The sequence below is a fragment of the Balaenoptera borealis genome (genome assembly GCF_965194805.1).
Source record: "Balaenoptera borealis genome assembly, chromosome: 20".
NCBI lineage: Eukaryota > Metazoa > Chordata > Mammalia > Artiodactyla > Balaenopteridae > Balaenoptera > Balaenoptera borealis.
Window position 1 is genome coordinate 37,234,528 of NC_138879.1, and position 19,207 is coordinate 37,253,734.

At 43.3% G+C, this 19,207-nt stretch overlaps 1 protein-coding gene across 5 annotated transcripts in view; it reads left to right on the forward strand.

The window, feature by feature from the left end:
- Positions 1–19,207, forward strand: part of LOC309618397 (uncharacterized protein) — a gene marked incomplete at its 5' end in the record, with an annotated part of 132,484 nt that overhangs the window by 100,405 nt on the left and 12,872 nt on the right. Inside the window, 2 exons of one of the 5 annotated variants that reach the window (XR_014238447.1) lie at positions 9,471–9,593; positions 15,478–15,656. The exons of the other annotated variants lie outside the window; for them this stretch is intronic. The remainder of the gene's footprint in view (positions 1–9,470; positions 9,594–15,477; positions 15,657–19,207) is intronic. 5 annotated transcript variants of the gene reach the window in all.

Here is a 19,207-nt window from a genome sequence, read left to right on the forward strand (position 1 = left end):
GGAAGAACTGAAATATCTGAAGAAACAATGAAGTCTGGAGAAGGACAAGGATGCTCCTGAGCCTTAGGAACAACTGGAACCAAGAACTCAAGCCCTGTTGGAATCTAGCTCTACCTCTTGTCTCTGCTTCTCTCCCTCCTTTTTTTATTTCTTCCCCTTGCTGCAGACTAACGTCTTCTACGTGATAGAAAACATGGCCTCTGAGCATCCCAGTTTTCTACAGAGCTGTATGGTTTAGTGATTAGGGAACATGGGACCCAAGTCAGGTGGGGTGGTTTTGAATGCAAACTTAGCCATCAACTGGTAGGGAGATCTTGACCTTTAAGCTTAACCTTGACTTTTGCATAACTTTTCTAAGCCTCTGTTTCCTCCTGTGTAAAATGGAGATTAAAAATAGGTGCCTATCCAGAAATAGAGACACAGATGTAGAGAACAAACGTATGCACACCAAGGGGGAAAGGGGAAGTGGGATGAACTGGGAGATTGGGATTAACATATATACACTAATATGTATAAAATAGACAACTAATGAGAACCTCCTGTATAGCACAGGGAACTCCACTTCGCTGTACAGTAGAAACTAACACAACATTGTAAAACAACTATACCCCAATAAAAAAAAAAGTAGGTGCCTGGGGCTTCCCTGGTGGCGCAGTGGTTGAGAATCTGCCTGCCAATGCAGGGGACACGGGTTTGAGCCCTGGTCTGGGAAGATCCCACATGCCGCGGAGCAACTGGGCCCGTGAGCCACAATTACTGAGCCTGCGCGTCTGGAGTCTGTGCTCCACAACAAGAGAAGCCGCGATAGTGAGAGGCCCCCCGCACCGCGATGAAGATTGGTCCCCACTTGCCGCAACTAGAGAAAGCCCTCACACAGAAACGAAGACCCAACACAGCCATAAATAAACCATAAATAAATAAATAAATAAATAAAATTAAAAAAAAAAAAGTAGGTGCCTATCTCCCAGCATTGTTGTGAAGATTATGTGTGATAATGTATGTAAAGCATCTAGCTCAGCATCTGACACTCAATTAAGTTAGTACTTAGCAAAACCAGAAAAGGCTTTTCCTTTGAGAATGTAGATCTTAGCATCTGATACAAATACATTTACAGGAAAAAGGAAGGCAGGACCTTTGGTAAATTTCTCCATCAGCAAGTTGCAGGAGGTTGAATTGCAAGGGACCAGTCAGAAGTAAGGTTTGCCAAGATCTGATAGTAGATTCTGATAGCAGCTCCTTTTAACTGTCACTGGAGGGCCCTAACAGGCCTGGGGATTCTCAAGTAGGACTTAGCTCTGAAACTCACTGCTAGCCAAGGCATAGTCATCCATGACCACCGGAGGGTGCCAGATCGTCAGGATGGGGAGTTGGCACTTCACTGGCCTAGGAGACTGTTCGTGGAGAACAAGCTGAGAGAAGGAAAGAGGACCAATAAAGAAGTGTATGCCTAACGGGCTTATTGGAGGTATCATGCCAGCCAGGGACCCTGGAAACCTGGGAACAAGAAAATCCAGAGCCTCAGGAAATCTCTATACCTGCTTGGTCTGGGTTGAAGTCTCAAACAACCAAGTCTCAAAGAGAGCAGGCCGGAAAACCAGGGAACTGGTAAAACATCAAGACAAGAGGGTTGTGAGAGATTAAGAATCAAATTTGAGTTGAAGATCCTACACAGAAGGCAAGCCAAGGCCAAGAAGAAGACAAAGATGGAGCCTAGAGATATGACCTAAGGCAAAGTCAGCAGAGGGCAAGAGCATCTAGGCTGCTATCTGGGTGGGGTCTGCTGCAACTATCAAACCAGTTCAGACTAAACTGTTAGAATGATTATTTCAGTCTTAAAGTAAACTCTGCTAATTAATTCAATCATGCTCCAAGATAATAGATATTAAAACACAGTTATCTAATATGTAATTATCTAATACATAAAATGGATTTGCCAGTTATTATCTAAGCTGCAGTTCTTTGGGCTCCATCAGAAAATTCATCATAGGATAAAGTTGTAGAAAAAAATGAAAGCGCTACTAGTCAGAAGTCCAGAGGCAATTTAAAGGATAACATTTATTGGGCTTCAAAAATATGGAAAATATAGAAAAGTATAAATAAAACAAAAGTGATTTGTACTCCCACAATTTTAGTTGGTCTTTTAGTCTTATTTTATTTATTTATTTTTTATAAATTTATTTATTTATTTTTGGCTACGTTGGGTCTTCGTTGCTGTGTGCGGGTTTTTATCTAGTTGTGGCAAGCGGGGGCTACTCTTCGTTGCGGTGCGTGGGCTTCTTGTTGTGGTGGCTTCTCTTGTTGCAGAGCACAGGCTCTAGGCACACGGGCTTCAGTAGTTGTGGCACAGGCTCAGTAGTTGTGGCTTGCGGGCTCTAGAGCACAGGCTCAGTAGTTGTGGCGCACGGGCTTAGTTGCTCCGCGGCATGTGGGATCTTCCTGGACCAGGGCTTGAACGTGTGTCTCCTGCATTGGCAGGCAAGATTCTTAACCACTGCGCCACCAGGGAAGCCCAGTCTTATTTTAAATATATAGTTTATGAGTATATTCAATTTGTTATTCTTTCTTTTACACCTACCATCACTTTACAAGTATCCCTCTATGTAACATAATTATTTTTAATGACTGCATATGGGAGCCATGAATTTCATGTGGATGTACCATAAATTACTTTAACATGCTTTCACTCTTACTGAATATTTTGTTTTCAATTATAAATTATACTATGATAAATATCTTTTGTACATACAACTGTGTTCACATTTCTGATTATTTCCTTAGAAGCTATTCTGGGGACTTCCCTGGCAGTCCAGTGGTAAAGAATCTGCCTTATAGTGTAGGGGACGTGGGTTCGATCCCTGGTCAGGGAACTAAGATCCCACGTGCCGCGGGGCAACTAAGCCTGCTTGCCACAACTACTGAGCTCGTACGCCTCAACTAGAGCCCACGTGCTGCAAACTACAGAGCCCACGCGCCCTGGAGCCCATGCGCCACAACTAGAGAGAGAAAACCCCCCACGCCACAACTAGAGAGAAGCCCGTGCACCATAATGAAGAGACTGCACGCTGCAACGAAAGATCCCACATCCCTCAACGAAGATCCAGTGTGCCACAACTAAGACCCGCCACAGCCAAAAAAAAAACTTAAATAAATAAGTAAATAAAAAATAAATCTTTAAAACAACAAAAAAGAAGCTATTCTGGAAAACAGAGTTATTGGTTCAAAGAGCCTGAGTGTTTTAAGACTCTTGGTGTATAAGGTCAAATTGTTTTACAGAAATTTTGGCCAAATCTACATTTTTCTCTGCATTCTCACCAACAGTGAATGTTTTCTGCTTAAGTAATATGGTCTTTAATAAACAATACTAATAGAACTGTAGATTTTAAAATATTTTTTTATTCATTTATATTTCATCTGTTATGAATTATCTGTTTATGTCTTTTACCTATTCTTCTAAATTTGGACCACAGTGTTCTTCTTATGCATTTATTTAAATAAAACATAATAAAGATTTTAAAGTATATTAACCTTTTGTCATATTAACAATTGGCATTTTTCTAATATTTATTTATTTGGTTGCACCGGGTCTTAGTTGCAGCAGGCAGGCTCCTTAGTTGTGGCTCCAGGGCTCCTTAGTTGCGGCTCGCCAGCTCCTTAGTTGCAGCACGCGGGCTCCTTAGTTGTGGCATGCACGTGGAATCTAGTTCTCTGACCAGGGATCGAATCCAGGCCCCCTGCATTGGGAGTGCACAGTCTTAGCCACTGCGCCACCAGGGAAGTCCTGGCGTTTATTTTTATTATGATACCTTGGTTAAAGAAGATATTTCTTTTATTTAATTGAATTTATTTATTATTTGGCATTTCATCTATTGATTTAATGATTATAAAGTTTTTCCTTACCTGAGAGATAAGATGAATATTCTTATCTTTTTAATCTTATTGCATTTTCTTTTAGTATTTTAAGATTTTATCTTATATTTAATGCTTGAAATTAGCAGGATTTCCTTTTGAGCTATGATATAAGGTGAGAGTCAATGTACCCTTATAGTTAAGCAAAGTGCTTGTGACATACAGCCACTGGACCTGGTGAAGGAGCTTCATAGCACTCAGGGTCTCCCTGGCTTACTCCTGGGTGACTCTAGTTCTATGCTGGTTGCCTATGCTAGGCACCATGAACATCACACACTGGATTGCTTCTGTTAGTTGTAGCCACAGGAGGATTTCCAACGTTTTCCCTACTCCCTTGTACTTTGAAATAGGGAACCCACCTGGCCATTTCACTCCCTAGTTTATAAGAGATAGAAAAATCAGAACACTCAAAGAAGGGCGTTCACTTGGGTCTATCTCAGCTGTTCCAGGCTCTAGTGGTCCAAGCACATTGTCACAGGATACTGGATACCTTGTATCCAGTTTGATGCTTTCAAACCTCTAAGGTAGCAGTGACAATAAATGATTCCCATTCTTAAATCAGGTAGTTGATATCAACCAAGCCAGCTTCTTCCATGTGTATTGATTGTTGCCAGAGCCACAGCTCTCTTGTATAATATTTGGGCAACATGGCCCTCACTGCACTGTTAAGGGCATTGGTTTCAAGGGTGTAGAGCTGTTTGGATCAAGGGAAGTCAAAGTTGGGAAGGAGACAAGCAAGTCATCAACTGCTAGAATGCTTTATCTAACTCTGGATCTGAGGGAAACTTTTTCTTCCTTTTAAGAAGGTTAATTTTGGTCCAGGAAAGACAGAGGCCTATGAGAGTTCCAGGAATAACTCAGTGCCTTTGGTGAACCTGGCTGAGTAGAAAGTACAAGGCCACCACGTAGACATCCATGAGGCTCTCTAACACAGTTTTTGGAGTTGGCCTGGTGTCAGTCAGCCTGCTACTGCCAGTGGTCAAAGAACCTGTTTTGTGGGCTCATGTCAGATTGGGGAAGTATCTCCTGAAATTGTGCAGATAGAGCATGACCTCCAGGAAGTCGTACAAGTTGCTGTTCATAAATGATTAAGACAATGCATAGGCAACACAGCAATGCCACGTATTTAGACTTACTCAATCGTAGGCAGTCTTTCTTTCATATTCCTTCCAGATCAGGGATAAGTTGCAGGTTGCTTAAAGTTTTTATTTTGTAAAGACCTATGCCGGATGTCAGAGATCAGTAGGATCAGATAGTGGTCTCAGATAGAGGACTTGTAGAAGTTGTAATTCTACAGAGGCAGAATTCCGTATTTATTACAAAGGACACTGGGACTGGGATGAAGGAGGTGAAGAGACTGATAAAACTGTCACACAAGGGAGGTGGCCAGTTACACTGCTGAAGGTCTCTGACTCTAACTCTGAAGGGAATATACGTGAAGGACGCTGGATCTGTTGAATGGCCTCACTTATGTAGTAGGGAGGCTCCTATACTTGTATCTAAAACCACTTCCCTGAAGGTCTCGTGCTCATCCAGAATTCTGGAAACCGAGATCATGGGTGAGATCTGGCTTGGATGGGAGGCACAGACTATAATGATGGCAGAAATATGACAGTGAGGAGAGGGAGTGGGTTTTCCAGGATATGGTGGGGTCATGGGCCTCTAGTCAGAGCCGGAAATCCAGGGACAACACATACATTGAATGTCCCCAGTTTCTATCCATGCTGCAGTGGCCTTATATCAGATGGGAGAGAGACCAGCTAGACCAGAGAAAGCTGTCTGACCCACTTAGTCCATCATTGTTTCAATCTAAAGACTGGAACCCACAAACCTATGTTCCACTGGCATGTGAAACGTCCCTTCATGAGCCTAAGAGCCAGGCTACCCCATAGGCTGAGGTCCAGCAGACTATCTGGTGGGATGAATGGGACCTCTTTGAACCAGGCATCAATAGATAAAGTAGCCTGCTCTTTTTCAGGCAAGCCCAGCCACCCAGCCTGCTAGCTGTGGAATGAATAGAAAATGTCAACTAGCTGAGTTGAAACATACCTCACTTTATTTGGCCAATTGTTTGGTTTAATTAACAGACACACTTCCAGACACACTTTGTCTCAGTTGTTATTTTCAATTTAACATTGAGTCTTAATTCAGTCCTTTGAAATGATGACAAAGGAATGGCACTGCAATTTGCCTGTTTTCCTGAACATCTTTCTGTTACTGTAAATAAATATATTTATTTCTGTGAATAAATGAGATAAAACCATGGTTACTATTGAATATTACCATTGTAATTATTATGTCATCATGATATAGAGCATAGTGCAGGGCTAGTAATTGATAGCCTGCTCCCAGGGCAATGTTTATGTTAACCTTCCCTCTATCCACCCACCTTGGCCTTCTGAGGTAAAAGTGGAGCCCATTACTTCTCAATGACATGAATTATCATTTTCTTTTTAGTTTTTTTGTTTTGTTTTGTTTTTTAAATATTTGTTTATTTATTTGGCTGTGCCGGGTCTTAGTTGAGGCATGCGAGATCTTCATTGCGGCATGCGAACGCTGAGTTGCAGCATGTGGGATCTAGTTTCCTGACCAAGGATGGAACCCAGGCCCACTGCATTGGGAGCATGGAGTCCTAGCCACTGGACCACCAGGGAAGTCCCATGAATTATTATTTTTGTATGTGGGGATGACATGGTATAATTATGTCCTAAGTAGATTTATGCTTTGAGTTGCTTTACAAGTTGTAGTAGCAGATTTGCCCTGATTGATCAACGTTCTGCAGTTAGGGTCTATATTAGTTAGAGTTCCTCAATTGTACACAACAGAAACAGACTCTGGAAAATTTGAGTAGAAAATAAATGTTTTAGAAGGATAATGGGAAAGCTGGGGAATCTTCCTAGAGAAGGACAGGAACCAGGATATCTCTAGAGGTTTAGACGGCAGGAAGTCCTTGACAGTCTAAGCGCACAGCTGTGGGACAATGGGTGCCAACCAGATTTTCAGTGTCTAGGTCACATCATTCAGGATTCATATCTCAGGGGCTTCCCTGGTGGTGCACTGGTTAAGAATCTGCCTGCCAGTGCAGGGGACACGGGTTCGAGCCCTGGTCCGGGAAGATCCCACATGCCAAGGAGCAACTAAGCCCGCCTGCCACAACTACTGAGCCTGCACTCTAGAGCCCACAAGCCACTACTACTGAGCGCATGCGCCGCAACTACTGAAGCCCACGTGCCTAGAGCCCATGCTCCACAACAATAGAAGCCACCCCACTGAGAAGCCCGGGCACCACAATGAAGAGTAGCCCCCACTTGTCGCAACTAGAGAAAGCCTGTGCACAGCTACGAAGACCCAACGCAGCCAAAAATGTAAAAATATTTTAAAAAAAAAGATTCACATCTCAGGAGAGCCTGTTGGCCTAGCTCCTTGATTATGGGATAACAAGGCAGTTTGATTTAGTCCCACCAAGACTATACACACTGGGGGCAAGGTAGTTTCCCAATCAGAGTGCTGTTCCAAAATAAGCCTTGTGTTGTACAAGGGCTCCAAGCCCCAACTGTCCACAGTTGCTCTAATCCTGAGTGCCCCAGGACTTGCTCTCCTTCAGTGGCTTCTGCAGCTCTCCTAGGGTCAAATTTGAATCCTCACCACTTCTCCTGGTCACCAGGACCACCACATGTCATTGTCCTCCACCACTGTGGCTGGGACTTCGGATGTAATGAAAAGGTTTCCTACAATTACAACTTTTATAGCCAACAGGCAAGACATTTTGCCTACAGAGAAATGATAGTTCTGGTTTTAGGCCCCCAAAATACCATATGGATCCTAAAGTTTTCAGTTCTCCAAGTGAGCTCCCCAAGTGGGAATATTTGAGTGCGCTCCTCTGTATCACACTCAGGAATACTTCTCCCTGCCAAAGTCATCAGTGTCCTAACCTGAAGCATGTTTCATCTTATTCTAACCAACATCAGGGTGAATTCTTGATCATGCTATTCCCTCTTCAAAGGTATTCCTAGGCTTATCCTCCCTCCCAATGTTTCAGGGGTGGTATTAGTCCCAAGGTCTCCTACGCCACTTCTCTCATGAAATGAGGACTCCTGGTTGTGTCTGCTGATGTCCCAGAGATGTGCAAGTGAGGTCCTTAATGTAACAAAGTTTAAGTGTCGGCTTGTGGTAGGGTATGCAAGGCATGTACAAATAAGAGGCTCCATATTGAGCTGGGGAGGCTAAACTTAGATAATGGGCCAGGATGCATGGTGGGGGTTGGGATCGTTTCAGTGGAGATGAATTACTTGGAACTCCAGCTTGAATCCTGTAGCAACAGAAAGCAACTAATCTGCCCTCCACCACATATGGGGCCATTCTGATAAGAATCAGCACTGTGGGAATAAGGTCAAGAGTCCAGAGGACTCCCAGGGCTGAGGAATATGTGTTACTGGTACTAAAACTCTAAATGCACTTTCCCACAGAAATACCGTTATAAATAGTGGTCAGGGTCTTTAGTATTGTTAGTACAATATTTAGGTACATTAGGGTTCTGTAAGCTTTTGAGGGCTTGCCTTGGGGCAGAGACACAATTTGTAATATTGTTTCTATAGGAAAACTGGTTCCCAGTTCCAGACAACAACCCAACAAATAAACTAATAAGCTGGGAATTGCCTATTTTGAGGCTTTTCACTGGTAAACACAATAGATTCATAAAGCTTTCACAGTCAAAATGAACTTACAGCCTGTAGTCTAAGATATTGGCTCTGAGCCCAGAAGCCCGCCTCTGCCCCTCTGTCCTCTCTCTGCTGAATGTTTTGATTGAATTCCTCATAGCCTCAAGAGTCCATCAGAGGCTCTATCCCCAGATCCACCTGCAGGCATTCCACTAAGTTAAAAGCTTAGTACATTCGGCCCTCCATATTGATGAGTTCTGCATCCAAGGATGCAGAGGACCAACTACGGGATTTGAGCATCCATGGATTTTGATATCTGCAAAGGGTTCTGAAACCAGTTCCCCCACAAATACCGAGGGCTAACTGTACCTTTAATCCTAAATTTTTAAATGGAAACTTTTCAGAATTACAAAAAGGCATAAAGAATAATGAATGCTTATGTCTCCATCTTCAGAAACAAAGTATGAACTATATAGTTGAAGCCCTTATGGCCTGTCCCTGGTCTCATCCCATCCTGGCCCTAATCCAAGTGTTTGGGGATGGGGACTCAGCCCATGTTGTAGAGGTATCAATTTTAGGAAATGGAGAAAACAGTCAGTTTGTGTCAGGCCCATATTCTAGAAGGAGGCAGGGAAGGCAGTCCAGGGAGAATCAGGACAGGGTGTCTCATGAGCCGGATTTGTCTAGCCCGGCAGATGGTCTATGTCTGACAAGCATGGAATCAAGGCCAGGAAATCAGTAATCATAGGAAAGGGTGGGCAAAAATGGAAAAAGTCTCATCAGAGAGGCCACCTCTCTGAGTTCAACATTTCTAGGCTACAGGAACAGGGCAATAATAGATAAAAGTCCATTCACTCACTCAGTCATTCATTCAGTCATTCATCCAACAAATTAATCCCTGTCTAGGTCACAAGCATTAGAAGGGAGAAATATAAACAAGAACAACAACAACAACAAAAATGGCCCTGTTCTGAGGAAACCTCGATTAGAAGAGGAGAGGACATATAAAGATAGTTACAATATAATATGGTAAGTTAAAAGATAAAAGGGGGCTTGACAGGGCTCAAGAGGCAGGCTGGGTCAGCATCAAACCCGTACACCAGGTGTTAGTTTAAGAAATAATCCATAATGAAGCTTCTTAGGGAGGGAGTAGAGGGTTTGGTGGCACAGTGAGGAGCTAAGAGATGTTCTGGGCCAAATGAAGGAGATGAGATGGCGGAGGTCAGAAATTCAGATTCAGTGGGTAAAGATGAATCAGGGGCAGACAGAGATCTGGAATGAAACTGGAGTTCAGGCATTGGACAGGTGGGACACCTGTCACCTTGTGCTTACAGGTCCTCCTTTAGCTACCATTCTAGATACTACCTTCCTGATACCACCATTTGGACTCCATAAACCGCTCTAATCCCCATACTTCTCTATTTCTGCTTCTCTTTACCCCACCAGACATTTACTTGTGTCCTTAGGACTCCTGTCTGTTGGTGAACAATTTCTCCTACTTCTTCAACTTCTTCACAGAATTAACTCTAGTAGACAAAATTTGGAGTACCTCCACAGCTCACAAAGACCTCATAGCACCTCCCCTCACCCATAATGGTTCCTCCCCCAACCCTCTACTCCCTACTGGCCACAGATAGCTGGAGTTGATTTCTGTTACATGCAACTAGAGACCTAGGTAATCTCCCACCACCTTCTAGCCTGAACTGAAACCTGGCTTTCCCCTGAGGTTACCACTTCCCCTGCAGTCCTTTCAAGTAGAAGCTATTTATTCCTCCCTGCCCCATGTAGAGAGAGGCACTAGCAACATTCTAGCTCCTGAAGCTAGAAATTGAGCAGTTCCTCCTCTCTTCTAGTATGAAAAACCTGCCCCACTGAGATCCATGCCATTCAACTAGCCACCTTCTCTCCTGGCATCTACCAACCTGGTTACACCCTCACATTTTGTTAAACGCCTGGCTCATTTCTTCATCCTGTGGGGAGAGGGATTTTGCTGACTTTGTGGAACACCCACTCAGTGTCCCAGCTTCTTAGTTCCTTGACCTTTCAAACTCAGTGTCTTCACTTCCCAGTCTACTTCAGTGTACTCCTGTGACCACACCCTGTACTTTGTCACCACCGGTACAGTTCCACCATGGAAAATGTAAACTCTCTATCACTATGCCTACCTGTCCAGCTCTCTCTTCTGACACAATCTGATGGATTGAGGCCTCTACAAATTTTCAGCTATGTTTTCAGCTTATTGGATAAAGCTTTTTACTTGTTTCTCATTTTACTTGCCCTTTCATCCCCGGCCATCATTACAAACCTTCACTATTCGTCCCAGGCTCTACACAATCAGGTGAAACTCTGTTCATTTATTAATTTACTCATTAATACTATTCAACAAATATTTATTACATACCTACTATGTGCCAGGTACTGTGGCTACAATGGCACAGCTTTGCCAGTGAGGAGCTCAGAGTCAAGAAGGAGGCCCATCCAATAATCACAGAACATAATTACAAACCATGATAAGACCTGGGGGTGGAGCCAGGAGGTAGAAAGGAGAATTTCAGGAAGAAACAGCATGAGCAAAACTCTGAGGCAGCATGCAGTGTGGTTTGAGGAAATGAAACTAAAAGACCTGTATGATTGGAGACAGAAAACTAGAAAGAGAATGGAGCCAGGGGAAGCTGAATGAGGGGAGTGATAGGGTAAGATCTGCACTTTGAAAAAACCGTTGTCAAGGGATGAATAGGTGGAGCCCAGGGCCTTTTTTAGGGCAGTGAAACTGTTCTGAATGATACTGCAATGGTGAATACATGACAATATGCATTTGTCAAAATCCATTGAACTGTATAATACAAAGTGTGAACCCCAATATGAACGATGGGCTTTAGTTAATAATAATAGTATATTAACATTGGTTGATCAATTGTAACAAATGTACCACACGAATACAAGATATTAATAACAGAGGAAACTGGGAGTAGAGTAGAGAGGGGGTATAAGGGAACTCTCTGCTCTATGTGCTCGATTTTGGTAAACCTAAAACTGCTCTAAGAAATAAAGTCTACTAATTAATAAAAAATAAATAAGGGGAAGGGAGAAGACCACTGGCTGCTGTGAGGAAAGTAGATTGGAGGCAGAGGAAATGTGGGCAAACCATTAGAAAGCTGTCTCAGAAGTCCAAACAAGAGAAAATGGTAGTTCGGACTAGAGTGATTATAGAGAAAAGGGAGAGGGACTTCCCTGGTGGTGCAGTGGTTAAGAATCTGCCTGCCAATGCAGGGGACATGGGTTTGATCCCTGGTCCGGGAAGATCCCACGTGCCACGGAGCAACTAAGCCCGTGAGCCACAACTACTGAGCCTGAGTTCTAGAGCCTGCGAGCCACAACCACTGAGCCTGTGTGCCACAACTACTGAAGCCCACGCGCCTAGAGCCCGTGATCTGCAACAAGAGAAGCCACTGCAATGAGAAGCCTGCGTACTGCAACGAAGACCCACTGCAGCCAAAAAATAAATTAATGAATAAATTTTTAAAAAAAGAAAAAGGAAAAAGAGAAATGGATAGAAGATGGTATTGACAAGGCTTGGTATTGGATTGGATATGGGTTGGGGACCAGGGACCACTGAGATTTCTGGCTTGCCCTACTTGATGATTGAATGATGTCCCTTGATGATTAAATGAGGGTCTAGGACAACTTTATCAACACCGTTACTACTTGCTAAGAAACCACTGAACACAGATTCTCAGCATGCATGTAAATAATGATGCTCATACAAAAGACATTTCATTGCCTGCTTTTCAGCTCTGACTGTGATGATTCCCCACCAGACCTTGTTTAAAAGGGGGGGGGGGCCATCGCATGAGTTCTGTTCTTGTTTCAACCATTAACTGAAGTAGACAAGGTTATTTGTCTTTTCTGGGCCTCAGTATTTACACCAGTAACACAAGAAAGCTGAACCAGATGGCCTCTGAAAGGTAGTACAGAGTTGGAACGGGGGATGCCAGTGGTCTCTGGTAGCCAGAGGTCTTCCAAACACTGAGTACTCTTCATGACTGTCTCTCCTCAACCCCTGGGCTTTCACAGTGAATGCTAATATAGCCTATTGGTTGGTCATTGTTCTGCTCCTGGCAGAGCTACAGTTCCTGGATTCCTGCTTCCGTGTTCCAGGACCATGACTAGGGTCTGCATGAACCACCATAACCTCAAGTAACTATGGACCAACATCAAATACTTCTCTCTAAGTCAGTTTTGGGACACAATACCAGATGGTCCCAGAGAAACTTTATAGTCCTCTGTGTGTTTTTATTTCAAAATCAAGCCTGTCTTCAGACAGCAGAACAAATGTGCCGACATCTTGTTCCAAAAACCAAAATACACAAACTCCCAGGAACCACCAGCCCTTTAGTCAATCTGCCTTCTAGAGAATGCTCTTACTATTCGGTACTCCTGGGTTTACCTCCTTTCCAGCCACACCACTAACACAGCACAGCACCTGTAGCCAATTGAGCCATGCCAACTTTGTTGCCAACCCACAATCAACAAGGTAGGGGGCTGCCCCTCCATCTGAATTTCTCCACATAAACTCCTATCTGTGGGTTCCTACAGGGGAACTCAGGGCCATACGCTTTAGTTGTGGCCATGATGCCTTTGCATACCGTGGCTTGTCTAAAACACTTCATTGAGGGACTTCCCTGGCGGTCCAGTGGTTAGGACTCCGTGCTTCCACTGCAGGGGGCACGGATTCGATCTCCGTGGTCAGGGAACTGAGATGCCGCAAGCCGTGCAGCACAGCCAAACAAACAAACAGAAAATAAAATAAAATAAAATACTTCATTGAGAACTGCCTAAAGTAAACACGATGACATAAGTCTGGCATAAAAACCAGCACTATGTTGAAAGCCTTGGCACTTAGGCTCAGACTAAGGACTGTCTCAGAGAATCCAAAGGCCTCTTGCTCTTGCCACATCTTCCAGCCAGCCCTAGGAAGCACACCTCATGGAAACTGTCACTGATTTACCCCTACTTAAGGCTATGATACCTTCCAGCAAGGAACATGGCAGAGTTTCCCTACGCCTCACTCTGGCCATGATTTGAGTGATGGACTCTGCCTTATGTTATGTTCAAGACCACTCCTGCTCTCTGCCCTGCTTCCTTCTCAGAGTCCCTGAATCAAATAAGTGCCTTCTAACTTTCCATCTCATGAATGAGAAAGCTCCCTATGGATGACATCCTTCCACATTTAGATTACTGCTCTGGAGTGTAAGCTTATCCCCCAGTGGTAAATATGTTAATTCTATATAGTGTCTGCTACACTATAATTTCTTCCTTCTATGGGAAGCTTATTATTAATAGTTTGAGTCAAACTGCAGTTTGCTGGCCAGCCACTGTATTAATTGTCCTTGGTCAAATGCCAGCCCTTAGTCTGATCAGCTCTGTCTGGGGAAAGGGGAGTGACGTAGTAATAAACATGACAACCGGGCTTCCCTGGTGGCGCAGTGGTTGAGAATCCGCCTGCCAATGTAGGGGAACACGGGTTTGAGCCCTGGTCTGGGAGGATCCCGCGTGCCGCGGAGCGGCTGGGCCCGTGAGCCACAATTACTGAGCCTGCGCGTCTGGAGCCTGTGCTCCGCAGCAAGAGAGGCCGCGACGGTGAGAGGCCCGCGCACCGCAATGAAGAGTGGCCCCCACTTGCCGCAACTAGAGAAAGCCCTCGCACAGAAACGAAGACCCAACACAGCCATAAATAAATAAATTAATTAATTAATTAAAACAAAAAAAACATGACAACCTATTGCTGCTGCTCCTGAAGGCAGCCAGTTGGTCCACAGAGTTGCCAGCAACTGACCCCAAGGCCTGGTTTGAACAAAGAAGCTGAGGCAATTAGAATACACCTGAAGCACTTTTGTGATTATGTGATGAATGTCTCTCTTTCTGACTAAACAATAAGCTGCATGGGGGCACGTAGTAGGTGGTCAATAGGTATTTTTCAAATTAATGAATAAATGCATAAATAAAGCTGAAAGGCGGTAGGATTAAGAGAAGTTGGGGAAGTCAGGAGGAAACTTGAATGAGTCAAAGCTTTGACTAAGTCAAGTTATGAGTAACCTAAGTTATGAGTAAGCAGAGCCTATTATGCAGAAAAGACACAGAGTAGATGGTAAGAAAGCCAGGAGGTAGTGAGTGGAGAGTGTGGCGACCGACACCCAGGGAGTAGCTGAGTCACTTAAAAGTAAAGATTCACAAAATCTGTGGCTGAGGTCTTGGAACTGTCTGGAATCCATCGCCACTCTGCTATTCCTGTTCTTCCTTACCCTGAGTGCTCATCCTTCCCTGGGTTTCCATAAATACGTATCTTTATAATAAACCATTTATTAGTAAAGGTAACTTGAGTGAATTGCCATTTGTTGGTGGGTCTCAGCTTTGGGCAGCCTGAGGATAGTACATGAGCTCCAAGGAATCCAGTTATTATTTGAAGCACATTATCCCTTTCTGTGGCCAGCCCATATGGAAGTGTCCTGACATGCTTGAATTCAGAGTGGAGCTGAGGCTCAGTCGACAACTCCTGCCATCCATATCTTATTTTTTTACTCCACATTTTAAGAAATCTCTCTTATCACTCTTGAGCTAGGGTAGCCAGATTTGCTTGGCCACATCTGCATTTTAAAATGGAAGATTAGAAGGAAAAAAATAAGTATTATTTTGGAGTAATATTTATGAGTTATGAAGATCATTTTCATCATATCATCAGTAATTACTGCTTGATTATTATGAGTCATCAATTGGTTAATTAGACAGCCATGCCATCAATTATCCCCATGGTCCTGAGCCATTTTTGGTGCCTGTATGTATTGGTTTCTATTGCTGCTAGAACAAATTACCACACCTTTAGTGGCTTAAACAACAGAAATTTATTATCTTACAGCTCTGAAGTTTTGAAGTTCAACATGGGCCCCACTGGACTAAAATCAAGATATCATCAGGGCTTCATTCCTTTCTGGAGGCGCTAGGGAAAAATCTGTTTCCTAGCCTTTTTCAGCTTCTACAGGATGCCTGCGTTCCTTGGCTCATGGTACCCTTCTTCCATTTTCAAAGCCAGTAATGGTGAGTCGAGTCCTCTTTACATCATATCTCTATGACCCTCCAGAGTCACATCTCCCTCTGACTGACCTTACCTGGAAAAGTTTGCTGCTTTTAAGGACTCATGTGATTATCTTGGGCCCACCTAGATAGTCCAGAATAATCTTCCCATCTCAAGGTGTTAACCTTAATCACGTCTGCAAAATCCATTTGCCAAGTAAGGTAACATATTCAACATACTTGCAGGTTACAGGGATTAGAACATGGACATTTTTGAGGAGCAATTATTCTGCAGTTACACATTGTAGTTACAAGTTCTTTTATGTTTTATTATCTCCATTTTATAGTTGGGGAAACTGAGACTCAGAGTGGTTAAATAATTTGTGCAAAGTCACATAGCTGTTAAGTGGTAAAGCTGAAATTCAAACTAGATTTGTCAGATACTAAAACCCATGCACTTTCACTATGTCACTTGGCCTCCCAAATTTTCTGTGGAACTTAGCTCATCTATATAAAAATTGATACACCACCAGACAAAAGATTCCTTCAGAGGCTTTAAGATTGACATTTTTGGACTCTTTAAAGATGTACTTGGCATTGCACATCTGAAAGGAAAACATATTTCTAGGGCAATACTCTCTATTTCTCCACTGAGGTGTAAAACCAGAAAAACTACTAGGCACATTAAATATTTTCCTCAGAAAGACACCCTGGATAATCCTGCCATTTTATTAACCAGGAAGTCTGTGGACCTGAGGACTGCCCATGGGGATTTACTGATCAGATTCATGATCCAATCAAGTCTTCTCTTTCCATCAATGACACTCAGATAAACCTGCCTCCAAGAAGTCAGTGAAGACAGCACTGAAATAATTTTCCAGAGAACTTTGTCAAGTCTCACCCCCACTCCTAGTCATACAGTGACTATCACCAGCAAGAGTACAGACCAGGCTCACTACAGATGCATTCTCACCAGGGTGAGAGGACTATAATGGCTGCTGAGGCTAAGAGAGCATGTTGCTTCTGTATTGAGAGTCCTTCTCTGCTGGATCTGGGTACTGTATGTTCTCCCTTCAACTCTGCCTCTTCCACATTTCCTGTGACCCTCTCTGACGCCAACTGTTTGACTGATCAACAGCTCTCCTCCCTGCAGATTGTTTGCATGTACTTTGGTCATCCTATCTTGCTCTGCCCTCTGATATTTATTTACTCACTCTTGATTTCTGTCGATTAATTGGCCTTTGTCTTATTGCTGCTCAAACCCTTGCATTTCTTGTTGCTGCCTTGTTCTCTCATACCCTCAGCCTGCTGCCACATTCAACATGAACACTACTTCTCTCTAGAATTGTATATAGGTAGACTGAGCATAGAATACTTTGGAGCCAACTTCCCTTAGGCCCTTCCACAGTCAACAGCCATTTATTGAGGTCAGCAATGTCTTAGGACTGTGACTTTTTCTTGATTCTATCATTTTCTTACTATTTGTGTTTTTTAATGCATAATGTGATTTTGGTGCTTAATTTTTATCCTTGAATTGCATTCTTCTGCACCTCAGAATGTGCTTCTTTGCAGAGCTTGTTGTGTATGCTTCTCTTGGTGGACGCTCACAGAGAGGGATTCATTTGTGTACTTTGCAGCAAATGCATTTTATTTTTCAGATCAGCTGAACTCCTTAACACTATTCAGTAACTGGGAAGGTGGATAATAACTGTTCTCATAACAAATCTTCCAATAATAACAACAAGCATTTAGTAAGTAGTTCACATAAGTCTCACATAATATTACTTCATCTTCCCAACAACTCTCCAAGACTAGATCACTATTTTACAGATGATGAAACTGAGGCTTAGAAAGGTCAGGTAACATGTCCAAAGTCTACTCACTAGCAGGTGATAGACAGATTCAGGAATTCAACCCCATTTTACCAGTTTCCAAAATGCAGATTTCCACTACCCATTATTGCTGCTGTTGGTTCAGATCCTAGTTTGCAACATTTTAGGAAAGAGAATATCAAATAGCCAGGTAAGCAGCAAAAAATACCATAGAAACAAAGGGAATTTTGATTACCCTCTCCTGATAGGATAAAATGGAACAAAGGTGGCCAAGTAGGGTAGCATCCTAGAGGGACGAGGATACGGTGCCTGGTCCCCTCACTGTCCTAGAGTGGTGCCAAGGTATGGAGCCAATATGAGTAGGAAAACAAGGGGAGGCAATGAATAAGTAGAAGCAAAGGGGACAGAAAGGACTATAGCCTGGAGGAATTCCCAGCATGGAAGCAGACATTAGTGGACTTTGTTATAAGACTCCCATGTCAACCTGCATGGATTTGCCAAGTACAATAACACAGTCTGAAAGGGACCAAACTAGAACAGGGACAGAATAAGAGACAGTATATGGTGGCTCCAGCAGCAAAGAAATGATCTTGAGTTCTGAGGCAATAGGCTTGTTTGGTTCTTTCTATCAAGGATCTCCTGCACCCCCTATTAGGGTGATGGTGACTGAAGGAGAGGAGTATAGTTGACCTGGGAGGGGTCAGGAGGTTATTGGCTAATGTGTGGAGTTTCTCACCCAAGGCAGTGAGAGATGCCCAAATCATAGAAGCCAGCAGAGCTGAGAAATGTTCAAGGAACCAAAATCCTAGAAGCTAGAAGGAGAGTTTGGAGGTAGGATGTGAGTGAGGAATGTCACCCAAACAAAGAGCCCAGAAAGGGAGGCTGGGTAGAACAGTGGAAAGAGTATAGCATTTTTGTCTAAAACAGATCAGCCCTTTCACAATTCTTTCCCAATCCACTAAGACTGTAAAGGCTCTATGGCCAGCCTGTGGCTGCTCACTCCCATGCTCCATTTTCTACCAAATCCACTTTCTCTGTCCTGATGGTCTCCATTTCTGTCCCGTCTTCCTGCACCTACCCTCTGCTGCTCTGCCTGTTTCTTTGGCTAGGTAAGATAATTCACTAAGATAAGATAATCTAAGATAATCTTCTTGGTCCTCTATTCCAGCTTCAGCCCTTGACAGTGTCCAGATTTGCTATGGCCCCATGCTCTGCAGCCTGCAGGCTGTCTTATCCGGCCAACCTGGTTAACTCATCCCAGAACACCCGCCTGAATCCTTCTTAGAGCTAGTGTTGTTCCTTCCATTCCACCTGGGAACCTGTAGAGTGTTGGCTGTGTGCCATACCACTGACCATGTCCTGCTAAATATTATGATGTTCACGTGGAGGTTGGGGGGAATGTTGCCATTACAGCAGAGGAATCTATAGGCTTTTTAGGTTAATAGGAATTACTAGGTTTTCCAGAATGACAAATAAGAATACCAGAAAACCCATTTACCGAGCCACTAACCTTGAGTGTCCTTTATAATGACATTTTCAAGACAAGGCAAGGAAATTTCTCTTCCTGTCATTCACTTTATTCACATATACCATATATAGGAAAATACATGAATCTTAAGTGTACAGCTGGATGAATTTTTGCAAAATGGACATACTAGTTTAATCAGTACCCAGATTAAGAAACAAAACATTATCAGCATCCAATCCTCTCATATCCCCACCTGATTACCACTCCCCATATGG